The following is an 11,678-nucleotide window of genomic DNA, read 5'->3' as shown; positions in this document are numbered from 1 at the left end:
TAAGTGATGTTAGGGTTGGGACCAAGTGAGTTTATTTTTAACAAGTTTTGATAAAACGTGTGTAATTAGTAAACCACTAGGACTAAGTCTACAATTTTTGCAAACCGCAGGGACCAACCAAGCATTTAACTCTATTCTTATCTAATTTTTTGTTTAAAATTATTATTATTATTATTATTATTATTATTATTATTATTATTTAATATGATCATAATAAAAACAAACATTTATTCTTATCTTAATTTTGTTTAAAATTATTTATAGAAAAACAAATATGCATTCTTATCTAATATTATGTTTAAAGTTATTATTATTATTATTATTATTATTATTATTATTATTATTATTATTATTATTATTATTATTATTATTATTATTTAATATGAAAGATAAATGGGAAAACAAGTTGTGAATCCATCAGAAAATGACATGTGTTCAAAAACGATTTTCATTTATTAGTATAGGAAGATTTTAATTAAGTAGGTTTCTTATGTAACGTTTTAATTATCAATAATAAATATATGGTTATAAATAAAAATACATCGAGCAAACATCTATACTATATTATAATGCATGAGGGAAGTGTATTTTAAGATACCCAAAAAATAAAAACTTTTTCTCCTCTTTATTTATAGAAAGACCCCTAAAATGAGGGTAGTTTGGTCTTTTAAACATTATTTATTTTTTAACCCCTAAACTTATTACATTTTAATCCTTAATTTTAACAAAATTATATGAATGATTATAATTAGTTAGTTGCTACATTCATGCACGCATCGCATTGGCGGGACAAACCAAAACTTAATTCTCATTTCAAAATTTAAACCCAGTATTTTCTTGTTATCATTTCTCTCTCTCTCTCTCTCAAAATTCTAGATCTGATTTCTCTGTAGGTTCAAATCCTCCCTTCTTCTTTTGTTTTTTTTAATGATGCTGATATTTTAGTAGAGAGATGGAAAATCTGGTGGGATTCATCGGATCGATTTGAGCTTCAGCCGAGTACAAGACTAGATCATCAAGAGTATTCGAGAAACCATCAATCTCCACTTTGTTATTTACTTTTGTTTTCTTTAATCTCACATCCATATTTGTCTCCAGGTAATATTCATTATATAGGCTTCAATCCCTCTGTCTTTGACGGCGATGATACATCAGGTAAGTTTTAGACATCGATTTTGCTTTATGTTCGTTGATTTGTTCAATCTGGAATGTTATGAATGAAGGATCTTTGTTAGATGATAGGATTGTTGAATGGAACCAAGAATCTGTTGTCGTTTGTAAGTTCTTAGGGTTGAAAGATGGGGTTTTCAGGGATGTTGCATTCATGGTGTTCGATGTAAGTCCTCAACCAAACAACATAATCATTTGTCATTGGGTTCAGTTAATTTATTCATTCTGACGATAATTTTATCACGTTTATGTTTGATTGTATGAAATTTTATGTGTGATTTGACAGCATAAAAGGCAGGGTTAGCGTCGGCACCTAAGTATCTGTTTCGGGCACCAAAATCTAAAAACCTGAGTACCATGCCGCGCTTAACGAAGTGAGTTTTGCAGCAGAATCTTCAACGGAACCGATTGAACTTTTTGTAAGAATAGATATACATAGGTGGCTTTTAATTTCATAGTTGTTTTTTGAATTATGATTTATGCTCTATTAGGTGTTCAATCATTAAATTTCTTATGCTTTAGACATGCTTTAAACCTGGTCAACATATAACTTTTAACTTTGTAATGTCTTGTAACATATCATTTTTGGGTGAATATGCGATGATTGATCAAATGTTAAATTGTGTATGTGTGTATATTGAACGAGATAGTAAACTCTTTGTTAGGGTTTTGGAGTCAAAATTTGTGTTGAAGTCTGTTTAATTCGTAATCTTTACTGGTAATTTAGATGGATTGATGTTTTTAACTTGCCAATTAATGTCTCTTAGTTTTCCCCTGTGGTTGTAAATTGTGTATGTGTGTATTCTGAAGCAGATAACAAACTCTCATTAGCTTTTTTAGGGCTTTGAAGTCACAATATGCTTTTGAATATGTTTAATTCGCTTTCTTCCTTGATTATTTAGATGGGTTAATGTTCTTAACTTGCCTATAGTGTCTCTTATTTTTCCCTAATAAGTGGCATTGTGTTTTTTGTGAAGTAGCAAGAATAGCTACACCATAACCGCCTTATAGGGATGAAACTATGAAAATATTTTAAGAACCAATATGTTTTTTTAACAAAGTATTTAGTTTGTTATAACTATTATTTATTGGTTTATTATTTTGTTATCATAGGCATGGTTTTAAAAAACGGTTGAGGCGTGCACCTCGAGGCGCACCTCAAGGCGAAACGGCCAAAAAACAATTCTGAGGCGCCTCAGGGGGTTTATACTGTATGTGCGCCCCAGGGGTTTTTGATGTTTTTGAGTTTTTGTGTCAATTTCAAGCAATTTATGTCTTTTTTATGTATTTTTTTGATTATTTTGATGAATTTGATGATGAATTTAGTTAGTATTACTATTTTTATAAGATATATAATTTATATTTATTTTTTAACTCTGCCTCGGGCTTACACCTCGTGAGGCTAAGGGAAAACGCCTTGAAACTCGTTTCCGTTTTTTTAAACCTTGATCATAGGAAATATTTCGGCTGAATGTGCTCGCTTTTAACGAGAATAACATTCTCATGACACATAGTATTACATTTTAACTCAAAAATTAAGCTAGCTTAATTATCCGATCATTGGATTGTTTAATTTGTACAATATAAGAGAAGCTCTGACTTTATAAAAGAGTACATATTTTTGGAATCTATGATTGTTATAGTACTTCTTAAGTTAAATATACTAAGAATTGGTTACTTCAGAAGCTTCCTTAGGGGTTTGCTTGATAAGGTTTAATTATAGATTTCTGAAACGATTATATTTTGTCGTTTGTATGCATTTTGGTTTGATCATGATCAACCTGCAACATTTATGAAAATCATCAGGGCAGGATCCTCGGATCAGGCTGGCATGGCTAAAGCTTCATGATCATTCATCTATTTGTTGCAGGTTCTCTTGAAGACGTTCAAGGATTTGGAGTTTCCAAACGACTGGCTCATGTACCGATGCTTTCCTACCCTTTTTGGTGGTCTACTTCAAGCACAAGGATCCATGAGAAATGTTGTTCAGTTTCTCATGCAAGGTGAGTTATTCTACACCTGCGATTTAAAAAATTCGAATTTTCATACACATCTTTGATATAAAAATCCGTTGGTAGAATAAATGGGCAACATGGATCACACCCCTGGTTCAAATTACTACGGATCCCAACTTTTTGGACTCCCAGCTTGAAGCCATATTCTTGAGCAGCATATTTATTGGCTATATTCTTGAAAAATGGTGAAGTAAATTCATCGGTTTTTCTTAATATATTATTTGACCTCAAAGTTGGACCAGTAAGTTTATATTTTGGCTTGTGTGCATCATCGAATTCTTTCCTGACAGCTACAATTGAATGATCACCTGTAAGCCTACATATACTGTGCATGCTACGCCATTGGCAAGGGCAGACTCACATAGTAAGGATTGGGTTCACGGAACCATTTAATTTAATTTTTTTTTACTAGACACGATGAATTTTTTTTTAGTGAACCCATAGTAATAGGTTCAAAAGTGTTGTAGTTGTAACCCACTTTTCCATTGATCCAAAGGTCTCAGGTTCAATTTCTGCCCCCCCCCCCCCCCCCACACACACACACACACACACAATAAACTTGGAGTTTGTTTGTCTAAACAAAAAAAGCATATTTAAATGGGTTTATTAGTGTCGTCTTGCGATTTGGTTTTGTAGCAGGTAGTTTTCTTGGGCGATTGGTTAATCAGCAATAGTTTTCGTCTCGTTTGGCTCGCTTCATTGGGTTTGGGAGGGCACGGGTCAGCAGTTTATGGTGTGGGTGTGTTTGGGTCAGTTTTATACACTTTGGGCATATTTGTATGTGTTTGGCGTGAGTTTAAATGGGAATATTGCTTGGTTTCAGTTTGCATCATATGCGGGTCAAGGGTGCTAAGCGGTATAAAACTGTTCGTTTTGAGTGGTTTAATTTGCGTAGTGTTTTTGGAATTTTTTAATGTTCCACCTTTATAGTTCTCTGGCAGAGAGCTGGATTGCTTTCTGTTTATCAAGTCTTCATTCTATGCAGTCTTTGGCTCCATTGTTTTTGGCGGTACATGTATTCTACAGAAAGAGATGCACTTTATCTGTGCAGAGCTACTCCTCTCATTATCTAATAAAGTATTCTATTGTAAGTAATATCGAATGGTTTGATATTATTTTTATTACTATTTGCTAATAAAAAGTAGCCACTATAAACATGAAACTTTCAACCATTTTATTTTATTTTTTTACTTTCTTACAAAAAGTTATAATAAAAAAAATTAGGGTGCTCACGCTTGATTCAAAATACCAAGTAATTCACTCCTTAAATACTTTAGGGTGGAGGGAGTGGTCTCGGTGAGTGGGGCGGGGGAGAGAGTTTACCGAGCGGGGAGGTGTTGCCAGGGGTGGAGCGGTGATCGGTGAGGGGCCAAGGCGATGTATACTCACCGAAAGAGAAGTGATGGAGGAGAGAGAGAAGATTAATGGTGGGCTCCAACCCCTTTCAACCAATCACAATTTTTTTTAATTCTTTACCACTTTCCATGTGTTTGACCATTGTCAGTGATTGAGTTGTAAAATGGGGAGTGGAGTGTGGACTTTGACATGGTAATTGGCTAGAAAATAACTTAACACTCACCAGTGATTGACCACTCCATCCACCCTTAGATTAATCAAAATACCGAGTAATTCACTCCTTAAATACTTTAAATACTAGAAACGAGCGTCGCAATGCAAAGCATCGGCCCCGCCGCATCGCGCGTACACCCTACTAGTTAACTTAAACAAAAATAGGAAATACAAAGACATCATAATAAATAAACCTCTTATTCATACAAACAAAATCAAGAAATAAACTAGATAAATAAACCTCTTATTCATAAAAACAAAACCAAGCAATAAACTAGACGTGATCAAGGGTTCGATTGTAAAAAGTTAGACACGATTTCTTCTTTTTTGTTTTTAACTCTTCCATCTCTCCACTTTGAAACGAGCTGAGAGTTGATATGCAATTCGTTCTCTTCCTCCCAGTTCAGCTTTAATATTGTCCAGACAACGATGCTAAAACAAGTTGGACCTTTTGCGTCGGCGTCAGTCCACGACTTTTGCTTGTTTGACCCCTTCATTTTATAAAAACAAATAATTTGTATAAGAGGGAGAGTAGAGTAGTAGTATGAGATTAAAAAAAATTGTGAAGTGTGGTTTGTTTAAATAGGACTGAGAGTAGATTTTTTTTTTTTTTTTGAAAAATTAAAACATTCCAAAGGTCATTTTGTGGGTGGGGAACTGTTTTGGTCAAAAATCTAATGAGGATAATGCAACCAAACTCTTAGTTACGGGGAATGATGCTTGAGATAAAGAACAATAATAAGGATCACTTCGATGTAAATTGCACAAACAACACAAGGATTTATACGAGGAAAAAGCCCTTGATCAATGAATGATCTCCGGCATAAAAAACCTCGGGTGATGGAAACTACCGATCACCAAGCTCAAATAAATCAATAAATGTTTACAACTTCGGATAGTGACGAGCTAGGTACAAGGATCACTATGGTTAATTGTGTAAAAGTGTGTGAAAACTGTTAAGTGTTTGCTGAAAGCTTCGAGAGTGCAGTTGTACGAGAGTGCAGTTGTACGAGAGTGTATGTAGTTGAAAATGGCTAAGTGTTCTAAAAATAGCTCGTCACCCCTTTAAAAATAAAAGCTAACTAAGCTAACAAACTGTCCGACTTTTGTGCCATGCTCCCACGTTCTCCACAACGTCCATTTCCATTCAAACGTGTGCGAAATACCCGTGGAATATTCCATAGTAACGTTGCCAAGACCAAGTCAAGCTTATTACTCCTGCAAAACAATACGAAACATAAACAGCCAATCGTTAGTATGAGGATCCTTAGGGTGATCCATGATCCTGATCCTGAAAGTCTTCTGAGGATCACCATCTGTCACAGAAGTAAGGATCACTATTAGGATGACAAGTAAGGATCACTAATTGTTAGAAAATCCTCCCCTAACAATTGCCCCCAAAATATAAGGAGTAATATGTAAAATGAACGAGTTATGTTTTCTTGATCTTATCCGCAACTAACTTAACGGATATATAGCCGTTGATGTAGAACTATCCGTTGCAACTATGACGTCACAGAAGTGACATCCCTGCAGAATCATGATTATAAATAGGAGATATAGATAGGATCGTTTGCATTTAAATTCCAGAGTTACTCCCTTTATAACCGCATCCGAAGATCAAACAGGTATTCTCCGTTCATCTTCTTCCTTTTCTTACTCTGTTTTCCTTCTCTTTCTATTATTCTGTCAAAATGTTGCTCCGGAACTCCCCATCTAAGGATCACACGAAGAACAGTCCGCTAAAGAGCCAGGGAATCATCGAAGATTCCATAAAAGAACGATGTTGCTTCTCCGATCCGCAAATTGATAGGATCCGCTACTGCTTCCCGGCGAACACTGTGTTCAAATCTTTTGATCCCAACACCCTCAGTGATCATATTTCTGATAACTGGGTTGCGTTTCCTGTTACTCCATTCACCATAGGCTATACATATCCCTTTCCAGCTTTCACCTAATCTTTCTTTTCCATAACCGGCATATCTTATATCCAAGCCATGCTGATGATCTGGAGGGTTTTGTACACCCTTGAAAGGATCATCGAGCAGGAGGGGATAGACCTAGGTATGTCAGAGCTGGGAGAGCTATATGATCTTACTACCTTTGGCTCTCATCGTTATCTGTTCAAACGTAAACCTGGTGAGGAACACCCGATCTTCAAAGCTACCAAAAATGATACCAACTGGAAGCAACGTTTTTTTTTGTCAAGAGAGATTCTATCCCTGATGGGAAGGATCTACCCAAGAAGTGGGCTACCCATGGTAGGATGGAGGATCCTGAGAAGGATCACCAGAGAACTTATCCTTTAATATAAGAATCACTGACATTCTTTTGCTTTCTTGTTGTGCAGCTATCTCCGTTTCACATCTTAGACTGACTCCTGCTGCTAAAGAGAGACTCGCCGCGTTCAAGAGGCTTGATCCTGAAACAAGAGCTTTCAAGACAACCACCCAAGATTCTCAGGAAGTATCCTCAGGTTCTGTCACGATGTCAAGTAAGTATCTTTGCTTAAAAATTCAAATAAATAATGAAATACAAGTGAAATTAAGATACTTATCTTGTTTTGGTTGTGTAGGTGCTGGAAAATCCACCAAGTCTGCTTCAAAGTTCAGTGTCACCGATCTCACCACCGTCAGATCCTCCAAGAGAAAAGCTCCTACCAGCCCGACAGCTTCGGTCCCCAAGGCACCCCTCAAAGGAAAGGGAGGCAAGAAGAGAAAGGCCTCCGAAGCTGAGGACTTGCAAGGTCTGCCCTTGATCCGCCAACAATTCCTTGACTACTTCAGTGAGGTAAGGATCACTGTCCCTGCTTGTATATCCTGCTTGTTTGAGGATCACCTGATCCTAAATTATCTTTTGTCTTCTTTGCAGAAATTCACTGAGATTGAGAACTACGTTGGCCACGTTGAGGATCAGGATAGTAAGATTGCTGACCTCCAACAGGTTGCACTGCTAAAGGACCTCAAGATTGCTGATCTTCAGAAGGATCTACAGAATGCCAAAAACGAGACGGCCAAGGTGTTGATCAACTTTGACTACGAGAGGCATGAGATCACCGAGGATGCCAAAGTCTCTACCGCCATAGCGATGTACAACACCAAGCTGCAAATGGCCTTGGAAGCTCAGGATCCTGACTTTGACAGGAGCACCTAGGATGTGGAGGGCTGGAAGGCAAGGCTGGCTGAACTGGACGATGAAGAGGAGGCTGAAGAGATCCTGACAATTGAGGCTGGAGGCAGTGGCAAGGATCAAGGTGGTGAAGCAAGTGGAGCCGGAGGTGGTGATGCAGTGAAGGTCTAGGCTGCATGATTGGGCGATGATGGAAACTTCTAGACATAGCCGGAGCCCAATTTTTTTTTGTGTTTGATGGTAGTTTGTTGAACAATTTAATGGTTTGTACTGAACAATAGTTTTTAGGATTAAGGATCAAGGATCCTTCAGACAATAGGTAGGATTGCAAATGGTAGAGGGATCCTCTGTTTGGGGGATGAAGCCATTGTGATCCTGCCGCCTTTATATTCCTGCACTACTTTGAACCTATTATCATGGACACTGTTAGGGCAGGATTTTAATGACCTATGATCCTTACGTGATATCCTAACAAATGATCCTTGTTCTTTTGGCAGATAGTGATCCTCAGAAGAGCTTCAGGATCAGGATCATGGATCATCCTAAGGATCCTCATACTAACGATTGTTTTCTTTGAACTTAATGATGTTTTGCAGGAATTACGAGTTGGACCTGGTCTTAGCAACGTTATCAAGGAATCTGTCACGCTAATTTCGCACATGCATAACCAAAAATGGACGTTATGGAGAATATGGAAACTTAGCATAAATTACGGGCAATTAGTTAGGCTAAATTTACTTCTATTCCTAAAGGGGTAACGAGCTAGTAGTTAGGTGACTTGCCTAAAATACGACCACACACACTTATATAAAGGGCACTCTTCAGCATTTGGAGGGGACAACACATTTCTCACACGCTTTAGCATACGATACTATAGTGATCCTTGTACCTAGCTCGTTACCATCCGAAGTTGTAAACATTGTTTGTTATATTGAAGTTTGGTGATCGGTAGTTTCCATCACCCGAGGTTTTTTATGCCGGAGATCATTCATTGATCAAGGGCTTTTTCCTCGTATAAATCCTTGTGTCACTTGTGCAATTTTCATTTAAGTGATCCTTATCTTTGTTCATCATACCAAGCATCATTCCCCGTTTACAAAGAGTTTGGTTGCATTATCCTTGTGTGATTTTTGACCAAAACAGTTTGGCGCCCACCGTGGGGCAATTGGTGCTTCATTCATAAGAAAGTTTTTCTGTTAGTGATCATTCCGGAGCGTTGCATGGCTTCATCGTTGAAGAATACCTCCACAGCGATGTCTGCAGTCAACTCATCTCAGGGCACTCCACCTTTGCCGCCACCACCAGCTGGATCTCAGAAAAATGCTGAGAAGAGACCAACTCCTATTTTCTCTAAACCTTCATCTTCTTCTGCTCTAACTTCTTCTGCTCCCAGTACTAGTGATATATTTACTTTGATTTTGCAGATGAGGGATCGTATGCAGCAGCAGGATGAAACTAATGACAGGATCCTCAAGGAAATCGGAGATCTCAAAAGATAAAAGAAAACAGCAGAGGATCATTCCCCACTGATGCCCAAATCTTTGAATTTTGATACTCCGATGATTACTTCTCAGCCATCAGAGATCCCAGACATTCAACATGTGGGTGGATCAAGAGGAGTACATTTCGGCTCATCAACAGTGACTCAGGCATCAGGATCATATTTCCAGCCGGCAGGATCCTATACTCAGCATATGGGATCCTTCATGAATTCAGGAGCCTACTCAGGAGCGCAGTAATTTCAAGGATCCTCCTTCATTCTAGGATCATCCCAGGTTCAAGGATCCTCCTTTGTTCCAGGGTTGTTATCCCAGGGTCAAGGATCCTTTCTTATCCCAGGATCATCCCAGTTTCAAGGATCCCTCCAGATACCAGGATCCTCGAAGAGTTTGCAGACAGGAAGTTCAGATGTCCATCAAGGAGATTTTATTCCGATGTAGACCATTGCTTCCACTGGTCCCTCCATTATCCCAGAATCCCAGCAATACGGATTCACATCCAATGTTCCTAACTTGAACCCGATGGGAGGTAACACTTTTAATAATTCTCTTACCACTAACCATTGATTCATGCAGGATACAGGTATCAACCATGCTATGGCCAGAGAACTGCACAAACTGAAGGATATGATTTCAAGTGTTCCAGGGGTAGTCAAACCTATCCCGGAGATTGCAGATGGAAGCCATAAGGTATCTCGTTTTACACCACCAACTTGTGATGCTGAGATACCCAAAAGATTCCATATTCCTACTATGAAGCTGTATGATGGTACAACGGATCCTGAGGAACACATAGCACAATACAGGGAGAGGATGGAGATCAATCCAATTCCGGATAGGTTAAAGGAAGCATGCCTATGCAAGGGATTTGGATCCACTTTTACTGGATCAGCTCTTAAATGGCTGCTAAGTCTTCCCCCTTACTCTATTACTTCGTTTGCTAATTTAGTTAACTTATTCAATAATCAATTTTCTTGTAGCAGAAAATTTGAACGATTGACTAGTGATTTATATAGGATAACTCAGGGTCATAATGAATCATTAAGGGATTATATAACCAAATTTAGTAAAGAATCCTTGGACATTCCCAACCTGGATGTGGCCACAGCTGTTGAGGCTTTCAAAATGGGATTGCTTAGGGATTCATTGTTCTATGATGATCTTGTTATGACACCATGCAGGAACCTAGACGAAGTAAGGACTCGGGCACTCAGATTCATCCGGATAGAGGATGACAAAAGGATCCAGAAGAGACAAGTAGGATCCTCAAAACAAGAAAAGCAAGGATCCTCTTTCAAAAGCAACAAATTCAAATCCTACAATAGAACTGACAACCAGAACGTGCATGCTGTTGACCAAGAAGAGGATGATGAGGATTATCCTCCGATTTCTGAATACTGTTTTTCCGTTGATAACCATGAACTAATCCTTGCAATGTAGAATCTAGGAGAAAAAGCCAGATGGCCCAGAAAAAATGACAAACCAGCCGCAACTAAAGACAAATCAAAATGGTGTGCATACCACGAGGATTTTGGGCATTTAACAGAAGAATGCATCGCATTAAGAAAGGAAATTGGATATCTGTTGAGCAAGGGGCATTTAAAAGAGTTGTTGGGAAGAAAAAAGCAAAGGACTCAGGATCCTGAAAGGATCCCTGAAAAAGCTCTAGCCCCTCCGACAGATGCACAAGTGATAAACTTTATTTCCGGAGGATCAGACATTTGTGGTACATCCTTTTCAGCAGCTAAAAGGCATGCAAAGAAAGCTAAAATGGATAATAGAGAAAGACCTATTCGAACATCAAGTGTCTCGGAAGGAAAAATCATAACCTTTGATGAGGATGATAGAATTAACATCCAGGATCCTCATCATGATAGTTTAGTTATTACTCTCTTTATTTCTAACCATTTTGTCCGCAGGATCCTTATTGACGGAGGAAGTTCGGTAAACATTATCCAACTTGATGTTCTGAAGAAAATGGGTATTCCTGAATCAGACATCACACCAAGATCCTCCGTGCTTGTGGGATTTAGTGGCGAAACTAAGAAAACCCTGGGGGACATCAAACTCCCAATTTACGTGGAAGGATTACATAATTATCAGAAATTTTGTGTTATTGACTGTTTATCTTGTTGTAATGTTATCCTTGGCAGGCCCTGGATACACGATATGAAGGCAGTCCAATCCACCTACCATCAATGTGTAAAGCTCCCTAGCCCTTGGGGAATAATCAAGATCGATAGTGATCAGCAGGAGGCTAAGGATTGCTACACCTCATCAATGAAACCAGCCTCGA

This window comes from Helianthus annuus, chromosome 8 (assembly GCF_002127325.2).
Source record: "Helianthus annuus cultivar XRQ/B chromosome 8, HanXRQr2.0-SUNRISE, whole genome shotgun sequence".
In the NCBI taxonomy this organism is placed as follows: Eukaryota; Viridiplantae; Streptophyta; class Magnoliopsida; order Asterales; family Asteraceae; genus Helianthus; species Helianthus annuus.
This window is presented reverse-complemented; position numbering follows the sequence as displayed.